Source organism: Rhinopithecus roxellana, chromosome 4 (assembly GCF_007565055.1).
Source record: "Rhinopithecus roxellana isolate Shanxi Qingling chromosome 4, ASM756505v1, whole genome shotgun sequence".
Taxonomy (NCBI): domain Eukaryota; kingdom Metazoa; phylum Chordata; class Mammalia; order Primates; family Cercopithecidae; genus Rhinopithecus; species Rhinopithecus roxellana.
In genome coordinates, this window is record NC_044552.1 from 70,914,756 (window position 1) to 70,930,515 (window position 15,760).

At 44.6% G+C, this 15,760-nt stretch overlaps 1 protein-coding gene across 7 annotated transcripts in view; it reads left to right on the top strand.

Moving 5' to 3' along the window:
* Positions 1 to 3,066: 3,066 nt before the first annotated feature.
* Positions 3,067 to 15,760, top strand: part of SYTL3 (synaptotagmin like 3) — a 113,104-nt gene continuing 100,410 nt past the window's right edge. For 2 of the 7 annotated variants that reach the window (XM_030928140.1, XM_010381534.2), the window contains exons 1-3: positions 3,077 to 3,143; positions 4,809 to 4,898; positions 14,337 to 14,453. The gene's annotated coding sequence lies outside the window, so the exon portion shown is untranslated. Of the gene's footprint in view, positions 3,144 to 4,808; positions 4,899 to 9,286; positions 9,419 to 11,214; positions 11,234 to 14,336; positions 14,454 to 15,760 lie in introns of those variants that run through there. The other 5 variants (XM_030928142.1, XM_030928145.1, XM_030928144.1 and 2 more) reach the window with 5 other exon arrangements.

Consider the following 15,760-nt stretch of genomic DNA (forward strand, 5'->3'; position numbering starts at 1 on the left):
TGCTCTCCCATACCTGGTCTTCCTCTCCTTGGATTCTGAACTTTATCTACCTTTTGAGTTCCTTTCTTATTACCTGGCTTCAACTCCCCTGTCCTGGTGTTTCAGTCTTGCACCTCAGTCCACACGTGATTCTGATGCTGATGTTGCTTTACCTTCCTGCCGTTCTCAGCGTCACCTGAGATCTCATTTTGGGTGTTCTCTGCCTACCTGATTCCGCTCTCTCAGCCCCACCATGATCCTGAGCCAATCAGGAGCCTCTTAATTCTTTTTTCTTCTGCTACTTTGTTGTGGACCTGGAGTTCAGTAGCTAAGTGTCACAGAATTATGTGCAAAGCAAGAGTAAACCGGTTCTGAGCGAACACTGGCAATGGAAGAGCCTTTTCACTTTTCAACCTTTTCAGTTTTCCCCACAACCTTTTAGGAACTTCCTAATTTAAATGAATTTCCTGAATGGCTGCTAGGGTGGTGCATAATTAATGCATGATCTTGTTACATTATAACTGCGGATCACCAGCATGCACATAAATCAACAGAAAACATGCAAACGTTTACATGATTTTAGCTTTTATACATTGGGTACCACTCTCCAATTTTAACTATCAAAGAACGTTTGTTAAATGACCATGAGATATGGCATTTTGAGGCTGCCAATAAACAGATGAACTGGTCTGTTTATCTTCATAACTATTTGTTCACTTGTTCAACACACATATATGGAGCACTCCCTTTGTGTCAGGCTCTGAGCTGCGGTTGAGGCTACAAAGTTGACTAAACATGGCCTCTATGGAATATATTTTTTAAAATGGATATATCTGTAAATAGGAGGGTTTGAATTCTCTAGGCTTATGTGATATTGTACTGCTTGGAAAAATGCAGTGATGTGGTATTATATTCTGCCCAACTGATGTAGAGTCTGTAGGGTTAAGGCATTTAAAATCGTGAAGACATTTGGCAGTTCACCAGATGCCATTGCCAGCACCTTCCATCTGCCACGAGTGGATGTCCATCAGAAGCATTGGAGCTCAGACACTTTGACTCATAACTGCTCATGAATCTTTAACATTCCGCCATATTTTAGAATAATGTTTAGTTTCTATGCAGTAAGTCAGTGGAGTGAATCTTGGGTTTGTTTTTCAGTTTGGAGGTTAGTGATAGGTTGGCAGGTTTGCGTGCAATCACCTTTCTTTCCTGGAGTCAAATTTCTTAAATACAGACAGTGGGACTGGAGCTGCCAATACCTTTATTTAGCAAGTGTGGGCCTGATAATCATAGCAATCAACGAACTGTCACATCAATAAATAACATCAAGAATATCCAGCAGTGGCCGGGCGCTGTGGCTCACACCTGTAATCCCAGTACTTTGGGAGGCTGAGGCGGGCAGATCACCAGAGGTTGGGAGTTCGAGACCAGCCTGACCAACATGGAGAAACCCCTTCTCTACTAAAAATACAAAATTAGCCGGGCGTGGTGGCGCATGCCTGTAGTCCTAACTACTTGGGAGGCTGAGGCAGGGAGAATCGCTTGACCCTGGGAGGTGGAGGTTGTGGTGAACCGAGATCACGCCATTGCACTCCAGCCTGGGCAACAAGAGTGAAACTCCCGAGTAGCTAGGATTACAGGTGCCCGCCACCATGCCCAGCTAATTTTGTATTTTTATTCTCAAATAATAATAATAATAATAATAATAATATCCAGCAATGTTGTTCTGCTGTCATCTGCAGCCCTTCATAGTCCAAATCCCATCCTGTGGATATTCCATTTTTTTCCTTTCTTCCCCTGTGCCAAGAAGTGTGTTACTGAGATGTACTATGAGATCATGCTGAGTTAAAATGATAATAAAAGAAGAAGACGATGAAGATGAGGGTGATGTTGAAACACTCATGGCTGAGGAATTTAATGTTGTAAAGGAAAAGAAACTCTAGCTGACGCATATCTAAAGTGAGAGTCCTGTGCTGAGAAATGTTGAAGAGATTAGCTAAGAAATGCCTATATTTAGATCTGCTGTTGAGCTGGGAAGCGGAGGCACAGTTGTGCTCGAATACCTCTGTATGAAAGAGTGGTTGCTCTGAGCTTCTTGGGCCTCTCTTCCTTTCAATCCCGGTGACTGCAGCCGCTTCCCTGGGACCTCATCCTCAAGATCCAGTAACTAAAGGATAGCTCATGATATTGCAGGGCCTCCGCTGGCATTTGTTCCAATGGGTAAATATTCATGCTATCGTAGTTATTAAATAGTTTGATTCTCAGTTCTGTGTTTATGCAAACACCACACGCTATATCAGCAGAATAGGCTAAGTTAGCTGCAGAAACAAATGGCCCTACACTCTCAGTGGTTGATAACAGCAAACATTTATTTGCCACTCATACTCCATGACCATCAAGGATCTTCCATGGCTCTGCTTCACGTCTTCTCCATGCTGAGACCAGGATGATGGAGCAGCCTGTGTCTGGAGTCCTCAAGGGAAAGAGAAGGGAAAGAGAATGGTGGCCCTAGTACTGCTCGGAAGGTGCCAAGCCTACGTGGCATGTGGCACCTTTGTACACACTTCATTGTCTTATTGCTCTCCAGAGCAAATCTTTGGCCATGCCCGAGTTAGCAGGGCAGGGACACTTCATGGTGCTGGGTAATACTACCTAGTACATGCATAGCATTTTGAAGATTCCCCTTGGTGATTTCATTACAATCTTCATCGCTCTTGGCTTGGCTGTCCCCCTTTCTTGTAAATTATTCTTGAGTTAATAGCTGTTCTTTGAGATGTGGTTAGTCATTTACACTGAAGTCAGTGTGAAACCCTTCACAAATGTGGGAACATTTGAATAGTTGAAGCCTGTAGTCTCTGTGGGGAGTTTCCTTAGGAAGGGTGAAACATTTCACCAGCATCAGCTTGGTCTTTCCTCCAGCTAAAAATGTAAAATGTTGGCATAGAAGAGCTCCTCGGTGTGGTTTTGGGGTGACTTTGCTCCCTGGGTCCCTAGTGATGTGGGAGTAGCCACCAAGTCACGTAAGGCTGGCCACACAGGGTGCACTGCGTCAGCCTGTGACTGACAGGAAGGGAAGAGAAATACGTCAGTTACTCTAACAAGAAGAATTGACTTCCTTATCTGCAGAGCCGGCTCTGGTCTCTTCTCTTGAAGCAGATGCGAAGGTAGGATGAGAATGCATGACTGGCCGTTGTAGCAGGTCGTTTTAGGAGTGGGGTGGGTAGAGATTATAGTTACTGTAACTTTTCTTGAATTTATGACATTGAAAAGGTAGGAAACAAAACATAATAAATTAGATAAAAGATATCTTGTAATTTTATTGAATAACATAATTTAACATTTGAGATAATAATGATTTAAGTGATATGGTGGAAGTAACTTCAGAGTTAATTAAAAACCAAAGCAAAACAGAAAAATACTATCCAAAAGCTATATGGTGTGATTTTTTTTTTAAAGGGTAGAGTGTCATTTGCTTTCTTCTTTGGTTTGTAAATTCTTATACTTTTACAGTTTGTTACTATTTTTGCTGTCTCTGAATCGACTTTACTGTTTTGATCACCTGTAATTTCTAGTTTGGAGGTGGAACATCAATATCATTTTGGAATTATAAAAAAGTTAGCTAGGGTCTAATTTAAATTTCTTTTAATTAAACTTCCTTAATCCCTAAATTGCTTGGTAAGAAAGAGACTATGAGAGGAAAGTGCACATTAGATATTAAAGATTTATTAAATTAGAATTGGGCTGAGTGTGATGGCTCACACCTGTAATCCCAGCACTTTGGGAGGCCAAGGTGGATGGATCCCTTGAAGTCAGGAATTTGAGACCAGCCTGGCCAACAGGGCAAAACCCCATCTCTTAAAAAAAAAAAATAGACGAAAATTAGCTGGGTGTGGTGGCGGGCACCTGTAATCCCAGCTACTCAGGAGGCTGAGGCACGAGAATCACTTGAACCCGGGAGGCAGAGGTTGCCCCAAGATCCCGCCACTGCAATCCAGCCTGGGCAATAGAGCAAGACTCCATCTCAAAAAAAAAAAAAGAAATTAGAATTGGTGTAGAAAAGATTATTCTGCCAAGATAGTCGGAGATTCTAACTTCTTAGCTGCTTTGCCTAAATGAAGCATAAGGTTTTGGAGTTAAACAGACCCAGTTTAGAGTGTGAGTTTAGTTAAGTTACTTAATCACTCCAAGACTCACTCTCCTTATCTGTAGAATGGGTACATTTATTTACTTCATAATGTGGTAATAAGGATTAGTAGATATCATGTATGCAAAGTACTTAAACTAAATGGTTCAGAGTAAGAGCTAAATAAATAGTAGCTGTTGGCACAACAGAAAGCATAACAACAATTGCGAGTAGTACCTAGAAGGATATAATGATATTAATTCTCGGCCAGGAGCAGTGGCTCACGCCTGTAATCCCAGCACTTTGGGAGGCTGAGGCAGGTGATTCACAAGGTCAAGAGATCGAGATCATCCTGGCCAACATGGTGAAACCTCGTCTCTACTAAAAAATACAAAAAAATTAGCCGGCTGTGGTGGCACGCGCCTGTAGTCCTAGCTACTAGGGAGGCTGTGGCAGGGGAATTGCTTGAACTCAGGAGGCAGAGGTTGCAGTGAGCTGAGATCGTGCCACTGCACTCCAACCTGGCGACAGAGCGAGACTCTGTCTCAAATAAATAAATAAAATAATAATATTAATTCTAATGTATTTGCTCTTCCACATGAAGAGGTCAAGTTTAAAGTATGAATGCCATGGCTTCCTATTTCAGTCATGAAGTCCTATTTCTCATTTTAAAGTAACATTTTTTGTTGTTTTTGGGTGGTAAAAGTCTCCCCGAATGAGAAAGAATACACGGAATCAGCAGTGAATTGCAGTGACCTTTCAGATAAAGCACCTGTTCGACTTTGTCCTCTCTCAGGTAGGCTTCAAGTTTTATAGATTCAAGCCCACATGTGAGTCTTCTATTATTTTTTATATGTTTATTTATTTGTATGTATTTATTTTTATTTTTATTTATTTGAGACGGAGTCGCGCTCTGTCACCCAGGCAATGGCAATGGCACAATCTCGGTTCACTGCAAACTTCGCCTCCCAGGTTCAAGTGATTCTCCTGCCTCAGCCTCCCGAGTAGCTGGGATTACAGGTGCCCGCCACCATGCCCAGCTAATTTTTGTATTTTTAGTAGAGATGGAGTTTCACCAGGTTGGCCAGGCTGGTCTCAAACTTCTGACCTCAGGTGATCCACCCACCTTGGCCTCTCAAAGTGTTGGGATTACAGGCGTGAGCCGCCGACCCCAGCCTTTTTATTTATTTATTTATTTATTTACTTTTTGAGATAGAGTCTCACTCTGTCGCCCAGGCTGGAGTGCAGTGGCCACAATTTCAGCTCACTGCAAGCTTTGCCTCCTGGGTTCACACCATTCTCCTGCCTCAGCCTTCTGAGTAGCTGGGACTATAGGTGCCTGCCACCACGCCCAGCTAATTTTTTGTATTTTTAGTAGAGATGGGGTTTCACCATGTTAGCCAGGATAGTCTCCATCTCCTGACCTCATGATCCGCCTGCCTCATCCTCCCAAAGTGCTGGGATTACAAGCGTGAGCCACCACACCCAGCCTTATTTAGTTTTTTGAGATAGAGTCTCCCTATATCACCCAGGCTGGAGTGCAATGGCGCTATCTCAGCTCACTTCAACCTCTGCCTCCTGGGTTCAAGCAATTCTCCTGTCTCAGCCTCCTGAGTAGCTGGGATTACAGGCGCCCACTACCACGCCCAGCTAATTTTTGTATTTTTAGTAGAGACAAGGTTAATAGAGACAGGGTTTCACCATGTTGGCCAGGCTGGTCTCAAAACTCCTGACCTCGTGATCCACCCACCTCGGCTTCCCAAAGTGCTGGTATTACAGGCGTGAGTCACTGCACCCAGCCAAGTCTTCTAATGTTAAGTACAGATTTCTGAGGAACCTGAAGCTTGTACAACTTGTGGAGACTTTAGGAAAATAAAGAGGGAACCAGGTATAGGGCATCTTGGACCTTGGACAGAGCTGTGCAAATACGGGATTCTGAAGTTGAGGTGTCATTAGCTTCCCAGAAAACTCGCCTCTGAATAAGTAACAAGATAGACAGGAAATTTATAAACACACATTTTCATTTCTGTGTCAGACTTTCTGATGGATATGCATGTGTGCTGTCTCATTGTTGCAAAAATGAGTCTTTTAAAAGCCTATGAATAGGCAACTGAGCTGAGAGCTGTTCTTTATTCATCACCTTCCTTTGTGGCTGCCATCAGCTTCCGTGAAGAATCTATGCAAGCGGGCCGGGTGCGGTGGCTCACGCCTGTAATCCCAGCACGTTGGGAGGCCAAGGCAGGCAGATCACCTGAGGTTGGGAGTTTGAGACCAGCCTGACCAACGTGAGGAAACCCTGTCTGTACTAAAAATACAAAATTAGCCGGGCATGGTGGCACATGCCTGTAATGTCAGCTGCTCAGGAGGCTGAGGCAGGAGAATCGCTTGAACCCGGGAGGCAGAGGTTTTGGTGAGCCGAGATCGCGCCATTGCACTCCAGCCTGGGCGACAATAGCGAAACTCCGTCTCAGAGAAGAAAAAAAAAATCTACGCAAGCAAAAAAGTCATGAGGTTTTCGGGTAAAATTTCAAGGACAATGCAGTCACTCAACTTTTCCCCTGCATACGAGGCAGAAAGCGTGGTGGCTGCAAGCTGAAGATGTGAAACTTCTCAAGGAAATAGCTGTGGTAAACAACACAGGAGTGAGCTGCCTTGAAATGACCTGCAGGGCCGTGGCTTGTGGGCTTTGAGAACGTTCTGTAGTTTTCCCTTGAAAGCGTGTGTGGTGACGACAGTCACGTTCACACGCACTCATGCTGCAGCAGATCTCTGCATTTCCACTCTGGTGACGTTTCCCCCGTACCAGGGAGGGCTGAACATTTATTTCCTTTGATCCGATGACTGGCTGCTCAGAGACAATAGATGATTGGATGAAAGAAATAGGGGCCCCTGTCTACGAATAAACAATGTGTCTCTTTCCCATCCTCCTCGTCTCTTTTCTTCATCGGCTTTACTTTTCTCGTACTTTTCCCCTTTTACCAGATTTAAAAGCCAAAGTCAAGATTTGCTGTTAGGCTAAGGAAAGCAAGCAGGCATTGTTTCAAACTCCTAGTGCATGGCTGACTTTCAATCCCCTGGAGGAGTGGTCCCACACGTCTCTGCCTGGGAAGCCCTCCCTGGCCCCACCAGCGCTCTCTGCTCCTGCGTGGAGTGACTCGTGCCTTCTGATCCTTGGGTTTTTGTACTCATCCCACCATGTTATGAGTTATTTGTCTATGTGTCCATGTTCTGGTTGGGATGGGCCCTTCTTAAATGCAGAGATTGGGTCTCACTTCTTTTTAGATCCTTAATATCTGGCACGTGCTTGATACACAGAGGCCAATAAAATCAGTGTTGAACTGACACACTCAATGCCATAACCAAACTGTTTGTCTGGATGCCAAAGTTCCACTGGGATACAGCATGACCAGATAAAGACCAGTGGAAACACCTGAACTGAAGTTCTCCCCACGGCTGCCTGCGTCCCTCCCAATCCCAGAACAGTGGTTTAGCTTCCTACTCTTGGGCCTTCCTGAAGGAGAGATGGAACGGTAGAAGGAACCCTTTGAGTCGGGCATGCTTTGTTCTGGCTGTTGCTCGAGGGCTGTGCCTGGATGACTCAGTGAGTTCCCCAAACAGCCCTATGAAGCAGGGATGGCTCCATGTCACGGAGGAGGAAGGCCAGTCTCCCAGAGATGAAGCAGCTGGCACGAAGCACGTGGCTGAGTCTGGGCTGGGTATGAGCCCAGACTGGCTGGCTCCAAAAGTGACACAGAGACAGGATGACCGAGTGTCGGGGGGGACTTCTCCACGTGACTGTAGGAGAATGTTTCCTTCCAGGTGGTGCTGTGGTGTGGGATTTATTCATTTTTAATTGCCAGATAAAATCAGGCTGATCGATGGAGTGCTATAAAACAAAGACAGGTATCATTACAAAAATGTAGCAAGGGAGTTAGGAGACTGCATCTAGGCTCCGAGCAGGTGAGGATGGTGCCTGACTCAGTGCTTGGGACATCATAAAGAGCAATTAAGATCTTGTTACGCAAATGAGAGAGTGACCGAATAAATATCATCCTGGGAAAATGGACCTGAGAGATTTCATTATTCGAGCTGTGAGACTGTGAATTCCTGCACGAGATGATTAAAATACAATTTCAAAGATTCCTGTTAAATTCTAAAATGACTCAGATTTTTCTATGCTTTTTGGATTTCTGAAGACTGAGGCTTTCTGCAATGAGGGCTCACTTGCCCCCTGCCTGTCCTTACTTCCTGCTGTACTTGAATGTAGGCTTCCTGCCCTAGAAAGGAAGTTTGACGTTGCAGTAAATCTCTATGTCACAATATTCATCAGGTTTCTCAATTCAAGCAAACATCAAGTGCCTCCTTACTGGGTGATGGGGGAATCACTGAAATCTGATGTTGTCCCTGGAAGGGGAACACTCAAGACAGAATGAAATCAGGGTCACCATCGAGATATACAAAGTAGAAAGCAGTTAAATTTGAAGGAGCAATGGATTTTGATTGTAAATAAGGAGAAAGTTTCTGAACTAGGTAGCCTGGATCTGGCCCTTGAAGGGCTGAAAGTAAGAGTGAGGCTGCTCTTACTTTTAGCAGCACGACTGTCAGCGGGCATTTGCTGAGTGTACTTATGAGCTCAGCAGTGTGCTCCAGAGGTTTCCACATGCATCAGTTTCATCGTCACAGCACCTCCATGAAGTGGGTGCTGCACCTCTCCACTTCGTAGATGAGGACATGAAGCTCTAGACGGCTTAAGTAACTTGCCCATCATCAGCTCAATAGCAAGTAGGTGGCAGAGGTAGCTACGCACCCTCACAGCCGGCCCCAAGCCCTGGTCTCCTGACTGACCCCATCTCTTGCCTCGTTGGGCAGAAGCAAGAGTGGGGCCAACATGTGGAAATGCAGAGCGCATGTGGTCAGGGAATGGTCTTGAATGAGTTCAGTATAGGAGTGGCGAGCATTCTGTGGGAACTGAAGATGGAGGAGTAAAGAGAGCTGGATCGGGAGGTCCGGACTGGGATGCCTGTGCTTTAGAATGTGTTTACGGGAAGGGAGAACCAGCGTGACTTCACTGGAGAGTGGAAGAGTGACACATTCCCACCTCAGTATCATCACATCTGCCATCTCTCGCCCTAGAGATGCCTTCTCCTGCTTTCCTTTCCTCACACGACTCTGCTCTTCTCCCAGGCCCGGCGGTGGCGTCTCAGCTGGGCAGGTGTCCTTTCCTGTCACCTGTCAGTCTTCCTCTTCCTCGTGGTCCATTCAGCAACATCACTGCTGCTCTGGGTGGTTGCAATGTGGTTGTTTGCCTGCAAGCAGGTGGGTGCAGCCAGTTCAGGACCCCTGTGACAACTATTCCCGTTACCCACTTTGTGAGTGTTAAAAATGTCATCCTTGGCCGGGTGTGATGGCTCACGCCTGTAATCCCAACACTTTAGGAGGCCGAGACGGGCAGATTACGAGGTCAGGAGATCGAGACCATCCTGGCTAACATGGTGAAAACCCGTCTCTACTAAAAGCACAAAAAATTAGCCAGTCATGGTGGCACACACTTGTAGTCCCAGCTACTCAGGAGGCTAAGGCTGGAGAATCACTTGAACCCAGGAGGTGGAGGTCGCAGTGAGTGGAGATCGTGCCACTGCACTCCAGCCTGGGCTATAGAGCGAGACTCCCTCTCAAAAAAAAAAAAAATCATCCACCTTACTCTGTCATCGTAGAAGGGCCTGAAGCACAAACCTGTTGTGTGGTGATGGCGGGACAGTGTGGAGAAATGTGCAAACGAATTTTAATAGATTTCACAGAATTCCTTGACTACCTCGTGTTCTACTTCAAAACGGCACGAAATCAAAAGCATTCAAGAGAGAATTATATTTGTTTTATCCATTTTAAAAGACCATGAAAAGGAACTCCATGTGGTTTTTCATTTCTTGCTCGTGTAAGTGACCAGAATTTAAATCTGTAAAGGTGCACTTTTTATTGCTAATGCTGCAAAGTGTTTGGAAGTTATCTCTGACCTTCCTGGTACTTACTATAGGCTCATTCAGCTTACTAATTAACTCCATCTACCACCCTGAAAACCCTTAGTGGTTGCCAGGTACGGTGGCTCACGCCTGTAATCCCAACACTTTGGGAGACCGAAGCGGGCAGATCAGCTGAGGTCAGGAGTTCAAGAACAGCCCGGCCAACATGGCGAAGCCCCGTCTCTACTAAAAATACAAAAATTAGCCAGGTGTGGTGGCAGGCGCCTGTAATCCCAGCTACTCGGGAGACTGAGGGAGGAGAATCGCTGGAACCCAGAAGATAGAGGTTGTAGTGAGCCGAGATTGCACCACTGCACTCCAGCCAGGGTGGCAGAGCAAGACTCTGCCTCAAAAAAAAAAAAAAAAAAAGAAAAAGAAAAACAAAACAAACAAACAAACAGAAAACCCCACTAATGGCTAGGAAAAACTTTATGGAAAAAAACAAAACAAAAAACTTGAAAGACAATTTTAAAATGAGTAAATTGTCACCTAGACATACTTTGTCTTGGAAAAATAGACTATGACTCTGTCTCAAAAAAGAAGAAGCAAAGGGATAGTGAATGATAATATGTACTTGTATATGTAAACTACATGAGAAGACAAGGTGAAATAGTCGGATGTTTGCGTACATCAAATCATATTGAGGACACTGTCTGCAAACGTGGGCCATCAGTACACGGCATAGTGATTCCAATACTGTAAGCAATGTTGCCCTCCGTGATGTCTTTCTGAAACAATAAAAAATTCTTGTTAAAGTTTGAAATGAAACAAAGTACAGTCTTCCTTCCATTTACACACTAGTTGCCTGCCTTCCTCCCTTCCTTCCTCCCTTCCTCCCTTCCTTCCTTCCTTCCATTGACAGAGTCTTGCTCTGTCGTCCCAGCTGGAGTGCAGTGGCGCTATCTCGGCTCACTGCGAGCTCTGCCTCCTGGGTTCACTCCATTCTCCTGCCTCAGCCTCCCGAGTAGCTGGGAATACAGGTGCCCACCACCACACCTGGCTAATTTTTTGTATTTTTAGTAGAGACGGGGTTTCACCGTGTTACCCAGGATGGTCTCGATTTCCTGACCTCGTGATCCACCCGGCTTGGCCTCCCAAAGTGCTGGGATTACAGGTATGAGCCACCATGCCTGGCCCACTAGTTGCATTTCTAGAACATTTGGAGTATATCAAAACCCTGCAAAATATACTTTTAAATATGAGTTAAATTCTGTTGTTAGATAATTTAATTTTTTTTTTTTTTTGCCTAAATGAATTGTCAACATTTATATGAAAATACAAGACAGTTATTTGTCACTGTGACAATCAAATAAGACGGGCGTATGGTACTACCCTCACTGAAAATCTGGAGTGAGTCCCGGTGAAATGAAGCAACCGTGGTTCAAACATGTTCAATCAAATGTCCAATGCTATCAAGCCGGGGGGACACTAGTGGAACACTGGAAACCAAAGAGAAATGACCTTCCTAGGTTTCTGGTCAATCTTGATGCTACCATAGGATGATGCTCTATGCTATACCTCTTGCATCATTGCAAAAAGTCACCCGTTTTTTGGAGTGGACCTTCCAAAGTTAAACAAAAGAGTACGTCGGCCGGGCGTGGTAGCTCATGCCTGTAATCCCAGCACTTTGGGAGGTTGAGGTGGGTGGATCACCTGAAGTCAGGAGTTTGAGACCAGCCTGGCCAACATGGTGAAACCCCATCTGTACTAAAAATACAAAAAAAAAAAAAAAAAAAAAATCAGCCAGGCGTGGAGGTGCAGCCCTGCAGTCGCAGCTACTCGGGAGGCTGAGGCAGGAGAATCACTTGAACCTGGGAGGCGGAGGTTGCGGTGAGCAGAGATCACGCCATTACATTCCAGCTTGGGTTACAAGAGGGAAACTCCATCTCAAAAAAAAAAAAAAAAAAAAAAAGAGTATATGTCAATCTTGTCAATAGAAGGCTTTACTCATAGTAGATGCTAAACCATAGGGTTGGTTGGTGGTGGTTCTAAGTGCTAACCAAGTGCTTGAGTGACATGGTTTATAGAAGCTAGAATCAGTCTAGAGAAACTAGGATCAAAGTCTCTAAAAGTGAAGAGTAACAATGATGGGATGGATGCAGAATACACTTACCTTGAGTTCTCTAAGCTCTGTCCCAGGCAACTGTGAACACCAAAAAGTATCCTGCTTTGGTCTGTATTTGAAAGACTTTCAGTGAATTACAATGTAGTGTTATATCCTTGGCTTTGAGAGGATCATTATATTGATCAATATATATATTGACACAGAAAGTGCAGTTTTGCATCTTCTGTCAAGCCACTGTCCAGGGAGTTGATTATCTTAGTCTTTTTTTTTTTTTTTTCTTGAGATGGAGTTTCACTCTTGTTGCCCAGGCTGGAGTGCAATGACGCAATCTCAGCTCACTGCAACCTCCGCCTCCGGGTTCAAGTGATTCCTCTCCCTCAGCCTCCCGAGTAGCTGGGATTACAGGTATGCCCCACCAAGCCCGGCTAATTTTGTGTTTTTAGTAGAGACGGTTTCACCATGTTGGTCAGGCTGGTCTCCAATTCCTGACCTCAGTTGATCTGCCCTCCTTGGCCTCCCAAAGTGCTGGGATTACAGGCGTGAGCCACTGTGCCTGGGATATTGTCTTAGTCGTTTGCATCTTGAGGATGTTTTTCTGTATTTCTTTCAGTGTATTAAAGCTATAGACAGCATCTTGACTTTTCATTTCATTTTGCCTTGCCTTGGCTACCAGGAAGGTCAGAAATACATTTAAGGCTCAAGTGGTCACTGTTTTACTTCCTGTTCTTAGTAGAATTATCAGTCCTTTTTCACTTGCTGCTGCTGTCTCTCTTATTTTAGCTGTCTTCTATATGCTTTTATTGTAAGCTGCATCATATTTTTGTTAGAAGTAGAATAGGGTATAAATGACCAGTCAGTCAAGTCAAGAACCTTGAACAGGCTGGGCTTGGTGGCTCATGCTTATAATCCCAACACTTTGGGAGGTCGAGGGCCCAAGGTCAGGAGTTCGAGACCAGCCTGACCAACATGGTGAAACCCCGTCTCTACTAAAAATACAAAAATTAGCCAGGCGTGGTGGCGGGCACTTATAATCCCAGCTACTTGGAAGCCTGAGGCAGGAGAATTGCTTGAACCCACGAGGCAGAGGTTGCAGTGAGTCAAGATCGTACCACTGCACTCCAGCCTGGGCGACAGAGCAAGACTCCATCTCAAAAAATAATAATAAAAATGAAAAAAAAAAAAACCTGGAACAGTGCCTGGGGTGTTCAATAAGTATTTACTGAATGACTGGATGAATGGATCCAGGAAATGAACTGAATTTCATTTTTCTGTAATGCAGAGTGAATGGCCACTAGGGGGAGCGTGAGCTACCTCTTAGCGGTGGTGGAAAGGGCGCTTCCCACACTTGCACCTGGGACCCACAGGCGTGGGTTTGGGAAAGTAAGGGTAGTAGTGCTTTGTAATGATCATTGAACCCTGTATTTCTGAAATGCATTAAGACCTAGCCACCCTGAATGAGCGAGCAGTTGAATATTTCAGATTCCCCCACCAGATTCACTGAGTGGTGTCATTACCAGCCAGTACTGCAGCTATGTGGTCTTGCTTACCTGGAGTGCTGGAGACCACAGCCAGAGAGCGGAGCACAAACAGCCATATGAAAAGAAAGCACAGTGCACAAAGCACGTGTTTGCAGCCAGGTGCAAAAACTCTTCACTAAAAACACTAGAACGCCAGGTACAGTGGCTTAGGCCTGTAAACCTAGCACTTTGGGAGGCTGAGGCAGGAGGACTGCTTGAGCCCAGACCAGCCTGCGCAACATGGTGAAACCCATCTCTACAAAATTAAAAAATTAGCTGGGCATGGTAGCCTGCACCTGTAGTCCCAGCTACTCAGGAGGCTGAGGCTAGAGGATCACTTGAGCCTGGGAGGCCAAAGCTGCAGTGAGCCATGATCACACCACTGCACTCCAGCCTGGGTGACAAAATGAGGTCCTGTTTCAAAATAAATAAATGAAGACTCAAGAATTAGACAAACCAGATAGCTCTGGACCCAGTAGTATGATTAGTAGAGTGGAAATAAGAAGACAGCATGAAGAACTGAGGGGCAAGTTGAGAAGAATGGGCTCATGCAGTTGGTGACTTGATGGCTAATTTGCACCTTGCCACTTGGCACTTGGTCACACACTGTTTTCTATTACTTTCCTCTTTTCCAGAGACTCAGAGCCTTGGGGCACTGAGGTCTGCTAGTTCCACCTGTTCATCTGGAACCTGGATCTAAGGAGGGAAGAGGCTTTATCCCTGCTGACCTAGTCAGGTACCAGCCCAGCCAGGTAAGAGCCTGAAGTCCTTGTTGCTTTCTGATTTTTCCTACATCTAGAGAGGAGGCATTTGGAGAGCAGATCTTGTGTATGCTTTATCACAGACTAGAAGCCAAGAACATCCCTTTTCAGAGCTCTGGGTTTTCTGTTCCTCATGCAACCTCTGCAGTTGGGATGAACAATATATTTTAATTTTATTTTACAATAGGGAAACTGACAAATACTGAATTCCTTAACCGCGCAATCCTTGGCCTATAGGCCCATGAACTTGAATGGAGAAAAAATTAAATATTTATTTTTATGAATCTTTAACTCAAATTTAGCATTTCCTTAAAGTATGGATATAGGCAAGAAACCACAGTAGAATCAGCAGAACTTGTGACTTTGTCACCAACAGAAAGCATGGATATTTACATACCATGTGATACGTTGTAGATATCTCAAAACATTGTTTCTATTCATCACTACTTTGAAATTATGGGAGTCCCTAGATCACTGCTAGATCTTAATATTTCATGTATCGAGGAACACATATATTATTATATTACAATTTTAAAATATTTCAGTATAATCAATTTCCTGTGTAACACAGCATACTTTGTTTTATGCATTTAAATACATAGGCTTCACCAGACTACCAAAGATTAAGAAAAAGGTTAAGAACTTTTGCTTACCATAATCCCAGCACTTTGGGAGGCCGAGACGGGCGGATCACGAGGTCAGGAGATTGAGACCATCCTGGCTAACCCAGTGAAACCCCGTCTCTACTAAAAAATACAAAAAACTAGCCGGGTGAGGTGGCAGGCGCCTGTAGTCGCAGCTACTCGGGAGGCTGAGACAGGAGAATGGCGTAAACCCGGGAGGTGGAGCTTGCAGTGAGCTGAGATCCGGCCACTGCACTCCAGCCTGGGTGACGGAGCGAGACTCCGTCTCAAAAAAAATAAAGAACTTTTGCTTAAAGGAAATGATACCTTAGAGCTCTATTAGCCTCTCATTCACTAATTTACCATGGATCATAAATTAATATAATGTGGATTTCTTTTGAAGCCCAGCAAAGGAAGTTTAGCTTTTAAAGCATTGAAAGGATGTCTTATCACTCAGGGATTCATATAGATTTAATGACAAAAATGGTACTATAGGAAGTATATTAATTTGATCTTCTGCATTCTCTGGATAAAAGGATGTATGCAGAACCTTTCAACTGTCATTAAACAAAAACAAGAGCAAACGCATAAGGCAGCTCGTGAAACTTATTCAAGACGGTAAATAATTGATAGGCTGAGCTTGTGGTGATGCCACTTCATACCTCCTTAACTGAT